At 39.8% G+C, this 13,344-nt stretch overlaps 1 protein-coding gene and 1 pseudogene across 6 annotated transcripts in view; both read left to right on the top strand.

Annotated features, from left to right (window-relative positions):
• LOC143961090 (beta-1,3-galactosyltransferase 2-like) overlaps positions 1 to 13,344 on the top strand; it is a 319,341-nt gene that overhangs the window by 289,623 nt on the left and 16,374 nt on the right. The window lies entirely within an intron of this gene.
• On the top strand, positions 1,016 to 13,047 carry LOC143962276 (beta-1,3-galactosyltransferase 2-like; annotated as a pseudogene).

The raw sequence follows: 13,344 nt of genomic DNA, 5'->3' as shown, positions 1-13,344 counted from the left end.
ACCCCTTTGTGCTGCATTAGTGGTACTAGTGGCAGTGTTTATAAACCCCTTCGTGCTGTAGCATAAAAGGGGTTAATTAACATTGATGGTGCCACTGTCATTAATGCAGTACAAAGGTGTTAATGGCCACTGGTCACAAATACATGAGTGAGTACATTAACCCCCTCCATGTGCCATATTACAATTACCATTGTAAATTATTTCACCCCCCCCCCCCCCACTCCCAAAGCATTAACCACTTCACATGTAAGACAAGGTGTTAACATAGCAATGCCTGCCGTAGCTCATTAACATAACAATGCCCACCGTAGCTCATTAACATAACACTGCCTTAGCTAAGTAAGTGATCACTCACTTGCAGTGCACTGAGCTGGCTACAAGTCCATCTTGTCTTCAGTCCTGTGGGCCTCTGAATTGTGACGTCACACCAGCCGGGACTAGGAAGCTCCTGTCGGGTAGAGATCACTCTGCCTGACAGGGAAGTGAAGTGGTACCGCTCTGCTGCAACTCTGCCAGCATGTAGCAGCAGCCCGTGTCACATCAATTACAGACCCCCATAGTGACCCACTGGCCCCCTCTAAATGAACTGATGGGAGTCAGGGGAAGCAGCATTAAATTCCCAGCTGCATTTAGATGCCTCATGCAAATCTGGTGTGGTGGCGGAGGGAGAAAGCATTGGAGTAAGTTCTATTTTCTGGGAGGGGGCAATTGCCCCATTGCCCCCCTGGATCCACCCCTGTCTTGTGTTCTATATGAGTAACCCTGTTATAAACTGCTTTAACCTCCTCTTTAAAATGGTTTGTGAGGGTCAAGATATCTGCATGCAAGGTACTGTGGAGGGACACCAACATTTCCTCTAGGTTAGTATCGATTACTGGTTGATTTTTGGTAGGAAATTCAAATATAGAATCCTGAAGTTCCCTGGTGTCATTAAGGGACGTGTTAACCTCCTCCTCTATATTATTCCTATGCATATGTTGCACTTTAGCTTTAACAGGGCTTGAAGCTGTAGAAGATGGCTGCAAGGGGTCGTTGCACCCTGCATGAGTATCATGAGGGTGAGATTCCTAGCGTAGTGCTGTGTCTTTGTGAGCAGAGAGCCTGCTACGCTCTCTGTCACTGTGCTTACCGGCACCATCTTGGGTCTGGATACTGCGGGGATGCCGCTAAAAGTCCATCTGCCTAGCCTCTGATCCTCTTTCCTCTTCATGGACATAACCCCACGGTGTGCCCGACCTTGTGGAAGCCGAAACCGCTGCGTTTGAATGCTCAGGGGCTTGGTAATACCCGCAGAAGACAGAGCTCTATCACAATGCGGTCATACTCTTCGGCTGCCGGCCACACCCCCTACCTATGGAGATTTTTAAGTACCATTGTTTGCTGCTATTCCATGAGTGTGTGCAATTTTAAAGCATAACATGGGGGTACTGTGAGATATGCAGGGGGTCTAGGTAGGGGGGCTATGTAATATGCAGGGGGGCTGTGTAATGTAAAGGGATTCAGAAGTGCGGGGATGCGTAATGTAAAGGGATCCAGAAGTGCAGGGGGCTGTGTAATGTAAAGGGGTCCAGATTATTACCTTAATTTATTAGCAGGTGAATGCGGCCCTCAATGCATTCACATACATTGAATCCAGCCCTTAAGTGGAAAAAGGTTGCTGAGCCCTGCTGTAAGGGAAGATGCTTTCCAAGATGATAATAATATCCATGTGCATTTTGATGGCTCTCTGGTAAGCCTAGGTGTATGGCACAATGGTGGAGTGGAGTTCACATTGTATATGTGCACATTTATATGAAGATCACCTTGTGTGGTTTTCATCACATTGTGATACAGGAAGAAGTGAGTGATTATTGCACAGACTTTTTTGCAGTTTGTATTGGCACTCAGATTTATTGTTTGTTTCTGTATATTTATGTTTTAGTTTGATTAGAGCTACACTTGTTTTATGAATCTAATATATTGATATTATATATCACATATTGTGTTAGCGGCACTTCATATAGTATAATTTTTTTGGTGACTATAAACACGGTTTCATTCCTGTTTTTCATCTTAGTATGGTATCCCAGCAGGGGTGTCAAACTCAATTTAATCGCAAGCCGCTTCAGTATTATGGTCCCCCTCAAAAGGCCGGTTGTATCTGTAAGACTTGATGTCCAGAGCAACTACCCCATTACATCAGATGTCAAGAGCCCCCCCCCTCCCATTACACCAGATGTCAAAAGTCCGCCACGTTTCCTTACATCACAGTGCACCCTCCTTACCATGTGCTACTGTTGGGAAGAAGCAGGGTCTGGAAGAGGACCAGAGGAGGCCTGGAGTCAGCTGCTGGAGTCTGCTGAATGCTGAGACCAGGGTAGGAGGAGTCGGGGGATGGAGGCTGCGGCTGCACAGAGAGGCACAGGATATGTAGAAGGAGTTCTATCTTCCTCTCAGCTGCCAACTGCTGAGACAAGGTGAGGTGGAGTCGAGGGGGTGCTGCAGCTACAGGAGAGGTGTGAGAGCCCCATGAAATGACCTGGAGGGACAGATTCAGCCAGCGGGCCTTTTGTTTGACACGTGTATTAGAGTCCATCGCTTCTGTGTGTCATGTACGCAGATGTGAGGTCGGTGATAAGCTGGAAGGACACCATGCCAATTTCAGTTTTTTAGACAAAACATTTATAACAAAATGTACCGGGTTAACGAATCTAATGATAAACAACGTGATCACAATTATTTTTGAATCTGTTTTCCAAACATGGTAAAATGAAGGTTACATTTAACCGTGTCTTACACAAATTGAATATCCTTTGATAGTGGATAAAAAAAAACAGTGCATTTAAAAAAGGGAAATTGAGTAAAAATTAATGTGTAGGGGTGGGGTGAGCGTGGAACACTAATACTCCTAGAGAGGCACCATCCCAAGAAAATGTATAAATATATATTTCTAAAAAAAAATTTTATAGAACAGAATGGGACTCAATGTCTCAGAGGAGTATGAAAAAAACAAAAAAACTGATTTATACAAAAGTAAACAGGTTTTTATTAAACTAAAAGATACATTTTAAAATGCATTATAGTCTTTAGTGATTCAAATTTTGAAATCAGGGATGTGCTGGTTCCCAACAGGTTTATACAAAGAGTAGCCTACAAGTTTTGCGGTTGAAACAGCTTCATCAGGGCCTTGAGAATAGCACTGATGAAAGTGTCATATCAATTCTACAAAGAAAACGTTAATTAATATATCATGATATGTAAATATATATGATTAATGTAAATATGTAATGATGCAAATGGCATAGAGGTGTTGACTAATGGTTATACATACATTTATAATGAATATATATATATATATATATATATATATATATATATATATATATATATATATTTTACAGCAAATGTTGATAAACTAAAAATACTGCAATAAAAAACAACAGTCATATTAACTGTATATAACCCCTGGTGTACAGTCATATTTTGCGCCTGGTGTGTCTAAATGTGGAAACACCACACGTAAATGGAATTAACTGTCTAGGTAATATTATGAAATGATGTGAACAAAAAACAACGAACAAAAAAAGAAAAAAAAAATTCAACAACATACCCCTCAGCTTGCCGGAAAGGACTGGTAATGGAAAAACGTCGGCCCAGTGGGACAAGTGAGGTCTGGCTGCCGTGGTAATCTCTTCTCACCTAGGCGAACAAAGATGGAGGAGCCCCTAGATATGCAGATGCTCGATAAAGAGTAATGAATACAATGGCAAAGGAAAAAAAAAAGTATATATATATATATATATATATATATATATATATATATATATATATATATATATATATATGAATAAATAAATAAAAAAGGGGAGGGGGGGGTATAATCCTCAAAACAACAGAATGTATTTTACAAATAGCTCACCAGGTAAATGTACTGAAATTGAAACAGGCTTATTTAAAGAGTTAAAGCTCCATTGCGAGCAGGGGGTGATTAATTCCCAAACTTCAATCGTTGGTTTCAGTTATAGTGAGAGATGGTATATGAAATAGACTTTAAAGCACGTCTCAAAAAGGAGAGGTTGACAAATGATGAGAGCCTAATCCAAACAAACAAACAAAAAGTTAGTCTGAGAGGAAAGGCTGCTTATATTTAAAATAAAATAAAAAACAAAAAGGGAATTATATCCTATACCTGTAATCTTATACCACGAGTCTCCTTGCAGCATTACTCTCACATGGAGGGATGAACCGCTAATGAGAGACTGGGGGACAAGCATCTTATATAGGGAGGCACAGCTGCCATGATTAGTCCTGTAAGGTGTGGGTGGGAGGAAAGATTCCTGGAGTTGCTTGGATCACCCGGATTACAAATCCGGAGGGATTGGAGCAAATCCATCTAAACACTAAATGCCGTGGGTGAATGCATGCTGGAAGATTCGCATGCAAATAACCCCCGATCCACATCCCGCAGAACAAATAGTGGGAAGAAGGACAAATCCCACTGTCTCACCTGCCATGGGGGGCAACCATAGGCAGGGAGAGAGCTGATACATACAGAGAAAGGAGCAGGACCCAAACGGCATGGCATCTAGCTGGCGCAGGTGGATTTGCTTCGGCGACACTGCGTACCACAGATGGGGGAGGAACCCTGCACCTGTCGACCAAAAGGCCATCAGGTGTCGGTATCCCCCAATGGAGAATCTGATGGAAACGCCTTTGGGGGGACTTGGAAGACATACCAAGAAACTGCAAATGTGCTATATATACGGAACACCTGCAGACCCCTAAGGTAGTGAAGAGACACGAGCAAGGCCAAAAGGTCCCATGGGTCAGAGGTAAATTCCAGAAGCAGTCCAAAAAGGCAAGAGGACATGCTAAAAGACAAAACAAACAATAAAACATAATAAATGCATAAACACCAGCATGAACATTACAGTGCATAGACGCAAAAAGTTCTAAAACAAAACAAAACCCTCCAAATAATTTCCTCACATAGGTCATACATATACAGCCAATATTGTGTACACATTGATTAACCCTAGGGTTTAGAGATAAATGAGGATAAGCGGATTGTGTATAAGACAGGTTATATTATCCTAAGAACGGGGCATAGCTAATCATATCGTCCTGCTGGTTGTGTCACCCTTAATTTAAAAATCCACTTGGCCTCTACTTGGAGGATTGTTTGATCAAAGTTTCCTCCACGGATTGGGGGGTGCACCCGGTCCAGTACCTGAAATCGCAGGAATTCGGTGCTGTAGTCATGATGTTCAGAAAAATGCCTGGGTATTGGTTTCTCAGTGACACCTATCTGTATATCTACAGCATGTTCTTTAATTCTTCTCCAGAAATTTCTCTGGGTTTTCCCTACATAATAATTGCCATAGCCACATGTTAGCAAATACATGATACCGATTGTGTCACAATTTACGAAATGTTGCTCCCACCCCCCAGGTACAGATTTGCATAGGATGGGGCACACTTGGTTCCCATCGCAACTCCCTGCACCTGGAGGTAGTGGGAGCCATGGAAGGTGAAAGCATTGTGGGTCAAGATAAAATGCAACATTTCTAAAATGAATGCATTGTAGGGGATGGTATCAAGATCTCTTTCATTTAAGAAGGTTGAAATAACTGTGATCCCTTTATCATGGGGGATGCTGGAATATAGGACCTCAACATCTAGAAGCAAGAATGGTATTGGTGGGTACAAATAAACCTTCCAAGGCAGTCAGGATATGAATGGTATCTTTTAGATATGTGGGTAAGCTTTCTACATGGGGGAGTAGATAATCGTCTATTAAAGAGCTTGCTTGTTGGGTAAGACAACCTACCCCTGAAATGATGGGCCTGCCTGGAAGTAAAGATAGGGATTTGTGGGTTTTAGGCAAAGCAGAAAAAGTTGGCGTAATGGGTTGTTTGACTTTTAAGAATTCTCGTGTGTTTTTGGAAATAAGATTTTTTGAAAAAGCTCCATCTATCATCCTGAAGAACTCCTGTTGGTAATTGTGGATTTGACGATACCAAGAGGAGTTCTCCAGGATCTTGTGACACGTGGTGGTATTGCCCTCAGTGGTTTGAATGACCAGGTTGTTCCCTTTGTCCAATGATTTAATTATTATGTCCTCTTTTTGCTCTTTGAGTGTGTGTTAAGTTAGATTTTATTGGGGTGATATTCATTTTTCGAATGTCTTGAGTTGTGTGATCCACAAATAATTTGAGATTTGGATTAGAGAAGGCCAGAAATTTGAGTGATTTACTTTTATATTCAGGTGGTATGAACCCTGAGGGTTCATTATCTTCGGTGTTAGTTAGCATTTGGTGCATAATTTCAGGATCTTCCCAAACGCTGCCTCCCCCTTTCCAGTTGTGTTAAGATTTTTAACATTTTGTCATCCATACGGGGCCATTTAACCTCAGGGTTAGTTTCTATTTTGTTAGTCTGATTATGCCAGAAAGTTTTGAAGTTTGGCTTTCTGGCGAACAAATTGATATCTTTCGCAACTTCAAACTAATCAATATCCCATGTGGGGCAAAAGTTAAGTCCAAGACCCAGGATCCCTAATTCCGTATCAGTGAAAGTTTGTGAAGTAAGATTAATCACATCAATTATGTGGGATGGGTGATGAATTGATCTATGTGGCTCTGTGCTCCATGGTTTAGGGGTCGTAGGGACTTTGTCTTTGGAGGCTGGTGCCTGAAAATTTGATGATCTAGTTTGCTTGGGAGTCACTCCTGAGGCTACACAACTGAATTGTGGTCTGCCTCGCATGTCGGGGGGGGGGGGGGGGGTAGTAACAATGTCCTCCCCATCATCAGATATAGGGGGCATTTTCCTTTTAGATAATTGGGTGCGACTCATATCTCAGTGTTCTTGTGGGGGGACAGTTGGTCCCATATTGTGGGTGTGGGGCGGAAATACCTGATGTGTACGATTAGTTTGAGAGCAAAAGGATGAGGATGTTGAAGTGTCAGAGGCATTCCCATCGTTGGTTTGCCTAAATCTGTTGAAATTACCTCTGTTTGTTGCATTCCATTTGTATGCCCTTCCCATCTTAAAGGCTACTGAATCTTTTGCAATTTTTTTATCTTTGTTTTGTATGAGTGATTTGTTATATTCATCCACATATATTTTTATTTCCTCTTCTGATGAGATGGAAATATCCGTCTCCCGGAATGGGTGGAGTTTATTCCGTATCCCTTTTATTTCGGCATTAAGTTTTTTGTTTTCTAAATCATAATGATCCTTCGGCATTCTCATCCTATTCACTGAACATGTGGTAAGATTTTCTTCCCATTCGGTTCGTAATGGGCTTGGAGGATTTTTTAGTGTGGGGAAGATCTGAATCCTTAACCCAAGGGGTACTACTTTATTATCAATATATGATTGGAAAAAATGACTATGCCAACAGAATCTGGATTTATGTTCTAGGAGTTTTTTCAAGTGATCAAAATGGGCTAAAATTTCATTGGTTTCGATATTCTCTCCCAATGCTGTATTTTAATCTTATTAATTTGATCAACCCAGGCACTACCACAGTAATTGGCCATAATGAAGGTGGGGGGGGGGGGAGAGGGAGAGGGGGAACGGGTAGGAAAAAGGTATGAAGGATATAAAGTCAAGGAAGAAGAGGAGAAAGATTTTTGTGTCTGCACCCAGGGTAAATTTTAAACATATGGCTGTTGTTTTAATTTCCAAGATATACATAATAACAGTTGTCAAAATTTTAACTAACTTTAAGAGAAAGTAATAACAACTGACAGAAAAAGATTGTGTTCCACGTTGACCCCAAAGAAAAAAGAAAAGATGAGTAAAATTAAGTATTATGTCCCCCTTTAAGGACATTTATATGTGAATATATATTAGTGTGTGATATTGAAATGTATCATATGAGTATTAATTTCTAATATGAGTTTAACAATGTTATTAATAATATAGATATATTAAAACTGGTTTAGACAACCTTTGATGGAAATGAAATCAAGGTTAATGGGGAAATTGATAAAAAATGGGATTAGTTTAGATTAAGATAACAATTTTGTAATTTTACATTTATTGAGTGGAAATAAAAAAAGATTAAGATGAGGTTGTTAATTGGAATACAGCTGCCATAATGTTTAACAAAGCCAAGATGGATGGGATACATAAGAAGTTTTCCTACAAAAATGTAATCTTAAAGTTTGATAACTTGATGTCCGGTCCATGATGTGAGAGTAATAATAAATACAATTTAAGCATAACAGACCAATCACGTCGAGTCCACACACCCTGTTAGGATAGATGCCATCTGCAGCCAGTTGTTTTATAGTTTTTGATGTGGCTAAGTGCTTTCTGGTCCATCATACTGATTGTTGGTCCTTTTGTTTTTATTTATCTTTTATTTTTGAAATCCAAAGCAGAATGTGTGGATTGTGAAATGATGTGCCCCTTTTCCTTGTAAGTGCAGTGGTATAAGCATAAGAATATTTTGGATTTATGGACATCTCTGCATGACCGCAGGGTATTGTTATCGTTTTATTATAATATTGTCAGGAAAAAGTTGTCTTTTTGAAACATGAAACTGGAGTTCTTACACAAACGGCATGATAGAAAACAAGCCATTGTTATATTTATGCAAGCTGGATCCAGTAATGAAGGGTTCACCCTGATATATCAGAGCTGTAGCTTTTACGCAAAGGTGCTATTAGACAAAGTTACAGACATTATTTTGGTCAAATATTTAGTTTTTAATGGTCCGACATTCTGCACAGTAAATATATAGCTAACTAAATGTTTGTCGAATGAAAGGTTCAAAATATGAGAGTGTTTTTTTTATGTACAAATCTAACAATGAAAAATGCGTACATTTGAATCCAGCCACCTTATTGCCTCTATTGGAGGAGGCTGGAGACAAAGAAAAACCACATGTGTTAAATTGATGACATAGAAATCAGCTGCTGTGAGCTCAGTGCAGGACATACTCCCTGAAGACCCGAGTATTTACTTTTTTGTAGAGTTCTTCCCGGTTTTATACTGAGGATGGCAATACCCATACTGAGTATGTAGTTTATCACCCAGAAGGATACTCTGTATTCAGAGTCATTAGATCCTTTTTCCCCAGCTCAAGAAGCAGAGCTCCATGTTTTAGCAAAGCTTGTGAGCTTTAAAAAGAGTATATATTTATATAGATAGTCGAGATATAGGGAGCTTTTGGGTCCATTTTAAGTGCCAGAAGTTTGTTTTTACTTCGGCAGGAAAACCAATCAAGCACGCTAAGTTAATTTGATTGGCCGTTTTCAGCCTTCCAGGTTCTTGCTGAGGTAGCCATACTAACATTAAAACTCATACATGGAAGCAGACCAGATGATCAAGGATGCTGCATTTACAGCCCCGGACACTTGCTGGGTCTGTGCAACTCAGTTTCCAAGTGGTCCACAGGGGGCAGCTTCAGCAAAACAAGACTTTGGAAAAGGTGATCATTTATGTTTGCCAGACACTCTTTTCCCTTCAGTTTGACACATGGACAGTGTCATCAGTCACAAGCAGTTATGGCTGCCTTAGTAAATGAGCATGGGATAGAGCCAGGGTTCACCACAGTTGTTTTTATAACATACTACTTCTTGTTTTACCTGTTACCAAAGGTGTTACCAAAAGCTGAACATCCCTTCCAGAGATAACAAAAAGATATATCCAGATGCCCAAGTCAGGATCTTACGAGTATGTATTTTGTTTGTATGGACATGGTTTCTGGATGTCCAGTGGCAAATGCTACTGTAAAGGCCACAGTAAAAAGTGTTATCAGAAGTAGTTTGTAAGTAGAGAGCAGAATCTACAGAGAGTAACAGAGGAAATTATTTTTATAGGAGAGTCCTTACTAGAAGTTTTGAGGTTTTATTTTTATACCCCCTACTGTCTACAATGTAGCGAACAAAGTAGAGTAAGAAACTAGAAAACTTTTGCCTGAATGTTTTATTATATTCTATCAAGCCCGTAAGGGGATGTTGGACTCTCTCCCTATGGAATTTGGTTTGGGAGTGTGTTACTCGCTTGTATTTTGTCTCAGCAGCTGAAGTCCTCCATTTGAATCTCACAGAGAATGTTGCTGATCTTGGAAGGTTTTTGACAGACTCAGTTATGCGTTTTCTCCCCAATTCCAGATCCTAAAAGTTTGGAAGGATCTAAAACTAAAGCCAGGTGACATGTGGATTGTTAAGAGACATTTATATATAAGGAAATGTTTGGAGACTCAACAAAGAATCTATTTCATGTACAGTTTTGCAAAACTTGAAGGAAAAGTCACCTGGATCCACACCAGACACTGCAGAAATGACTAAATTAAAGAAATCTCTGTGTCTGATTTGTTTCCCTCTTGCGATCACAGTGTACTTTTTGGTGCAATTACTTTAATTTAAGGGATATATATATTTGAAAAGTAGTTTAGCCATGTTGAAGTCATATTTGTCTTTTGAACCTATTCCATTTTATGTTGAATTGTCTGTGTTTACATATGCTGATAAGTCAGCATACCAACAATTAAGCTAGAAGGCCATTCTGACCACAGGAGTGTACAGCCAGTACTCTGTAAATATGTCTTATCAATCATTTGTTTTTCACAATAAAAAGTCATTTTGTAATGAAAAAAGCTGATCAGCTATTATTTTCTCCACAATGGAGTTTTTGCCTCTTTGGCCAGGACTACCTCCACCTAAGCCCTTGTACACACGGTCAGAGATTGCGACGGAATGTGTCCTATCGGACCGTTTTGTCGGATAATCCGACTGTGTGTGGTCTCCATCGGACTATTTCCGTCGGAGTATCCGACGGACCAAGTTTTCCAACTTGTCCGTAAAATTTTCCGTCAAAATGCTCCGATCGAACATACTCCGACGGACAAAGTGCCACGCATGCTCAGATCAAATTCCTAGACCAAAGCTATTGGCTACTAGCCTGAACGTAGTCCCGTCCTAACGAAATAACGTCATCACGTTATGTACAATCGGATTTTCCGACAACTTTGTCCGACCGTGTGTATGCAACAGTTTCGGACAAAATCCATCGGACAAAATCCAACAGATTCGGTTGTCAGAATGTCTGACCGTGTGTACAAGGGCTAAGCGTGTGGAGGTTCCAGGTTAAAGGTGATAGCAGGTGTGGTTAGTGATCAAAATATTGATCAAAAGAGAGGAGACTGTAATGGAAGTTACTCTATATAATTGTTACTCTATATAATAAAAGTTCTCTATATAATTGTATTCTATATTATATGTATTGCACTCTGCCCTCACTGTGCACATTGCACTAATAATGTTTTCAGAACATGTTTACATTCTTTTGAGTCCTAATTAGAATTAGCCTGCCTATGTAACGCCCCTTGTTACCATAAATGTACAATTGTAATATTAATGTGATACCTACGTAATCGTGTATAAAAACCTTCAAATGCGACATAATAAAGGAGAACAGTTATTTGGAAAGATGCTGAGCGTATCTTTTGTGTCTGTTCCATACTGCAGTAGTTATTATTAATTTGGAACCACTAATCAAAATTTGGATAGGAGTTGCCTATCTATAAAATATCTAAGTCACTACCTAAATGAGACAGAAGTGCACTGCACAAACATATATTCAAAAACTTCACACTATAAAAGAGCATCTGGTATGATCTGATTCCACGTTTTCAGGTTTGTGGCGTAGTGTTTGCCCCTTGGGCTGACAAATCCTACATCTTGCAGTAACCAGGGGTCAGAGAGAGGAACCCACCACTGCCGGTGGGGAGACCCACTGTTCAGCCAGCAGAAGGAGTCAAATTAGAATGGTGCCGGGAGCATTTCTACAAAGTAAACCTTTAGCAAACAACAACGGACAGGTATGTATAAAGCTGTTTTCTTTATAGGTTTGTTCTTTTTTTTTTATTTTGTTTATACACTGACAGAATCACTTTATTTTTCATATACTGTATGTATTTGAATGTGATTTTTATTCCAAAAAACTTTCAAAAATTATAATAGGACTGTGCATTATGTTGTTTCACAAATATTACAGTCTTATATTTAAAAAAAAAATCCATAATAAAATATCTATTTCTGTACACAGGAAGGCATTTGGATTGAGTAATCGAAAAAAGTTATCAAAGCTCTCTTCCTTGTTCTCATCCTTCTTATAATATTAATTTGTTACAATTTCCACAAAAGTCAAAAACCCAAAGTTGTCACCACTGCCAAGCATGTCCATCTCACGCCTATGTAACCCTACCTTATAGAAGAGGACCAAAAATGTGCAAGTGGACCTCCATTCCTGCTGCTGCTTATCCTTTCTATACCAGAAGAGACCCTAATTAGAGGGGAGGACGTGGGCAAATGAGACCTTAGTAAATGGTGTTAATGTAACAAGACTTTTTCTTTTAGGAAGACCATCCAGTCAAGAAATTCAGGAGAGCGTCATATTAGAGAGTTCCAATTTTCATGACATAATACAGCAAGACTTCATTGACTCCTACAACAATCTCACCCTCAAGACATTGATGGGCATTGAATGAGTCAGTCGCCTCTGCCCAAATGTGAGCTACCTTATGAAAGTCGACTCTACTAGAAACCCTTGGTTTCTAGTAGAGAAGGTCTTGCAGCCTTCCAGTCCTGCCAAAGTGAATTTTTATGCTGGGCTGCTGATGCTTAACTCTTCACCCATGAGAGACAAAAGCAGCAAGTGGTATATGCCATTGTCACAGTACTCCAAAAATTTCTATACACCATATTGCTCCGGCACTGGCTACATCTTCTCTGGGGACCTGGCAGGAAGGATATACATGAAAGCCAGTAGCTTAAACATATTCCCAGTTGAGGATGTTTTTATAGGAATGTGCTTGGAAAGCATTGGAATTCAAGTCTCCAAACCAACAGGAAGTTGGTTCATGATATATATATATATATATATATATATATATATATATATATATATATATATATATAAATGAATTATGACAGGTTCCAGTTTTCCAGTATTGTCACAGTCCACCATTTTATACCACAAGAATTGCTGGAGCTCTGGCCTGATTTTACCAGCTCCATGGAGATGTGCAACAGGCAGAGGACCTAATGGAGCTGTGATAAAAACAATTTGAACTTCACTGATTTGTCTGAAAGTGACCTAGAAGATATAGGAAAATGCTGCTTACATCTATTGTCACAATTGGCCAGTTAGTAAGGCCCTTCTCATATCATAGATATCATTTTCAACTTGGTCTGTTATTTGCTATAAAGCCCCTGATTCAACAAGCTGCAATGGTACATAGGAGGTGCTAGATAACTGTTAAGGCAGACAGGTTGCAGGAAAGAAATTTGCATGATTTCCCCATCAACACAGACAGTGCCAACAGGGGAGCCCTCCCTGCAA

This window comes from Lithobates pipiens, unplaced genomic scaffold (assembly GCF_037356315.1).
Source record: "Lithobates pipiens isolate NorthernLeopardFrog02 unplaced genomic scaffold, aLitPip1_a1.2 Scaffold_8, whole genome shotgun sequence".
In the NCBI taxonomy this organism is placed as follows: Eukaryota; Metazoa; Chordata; class Amphibia; order Anura; family Ranidae; genus Lithobates; species Lithobates pipiens.
Note: the sequence above shows the minus strand (reverse complement) of the source record. Positions and strands in the feature narration are given on the sequence as shown.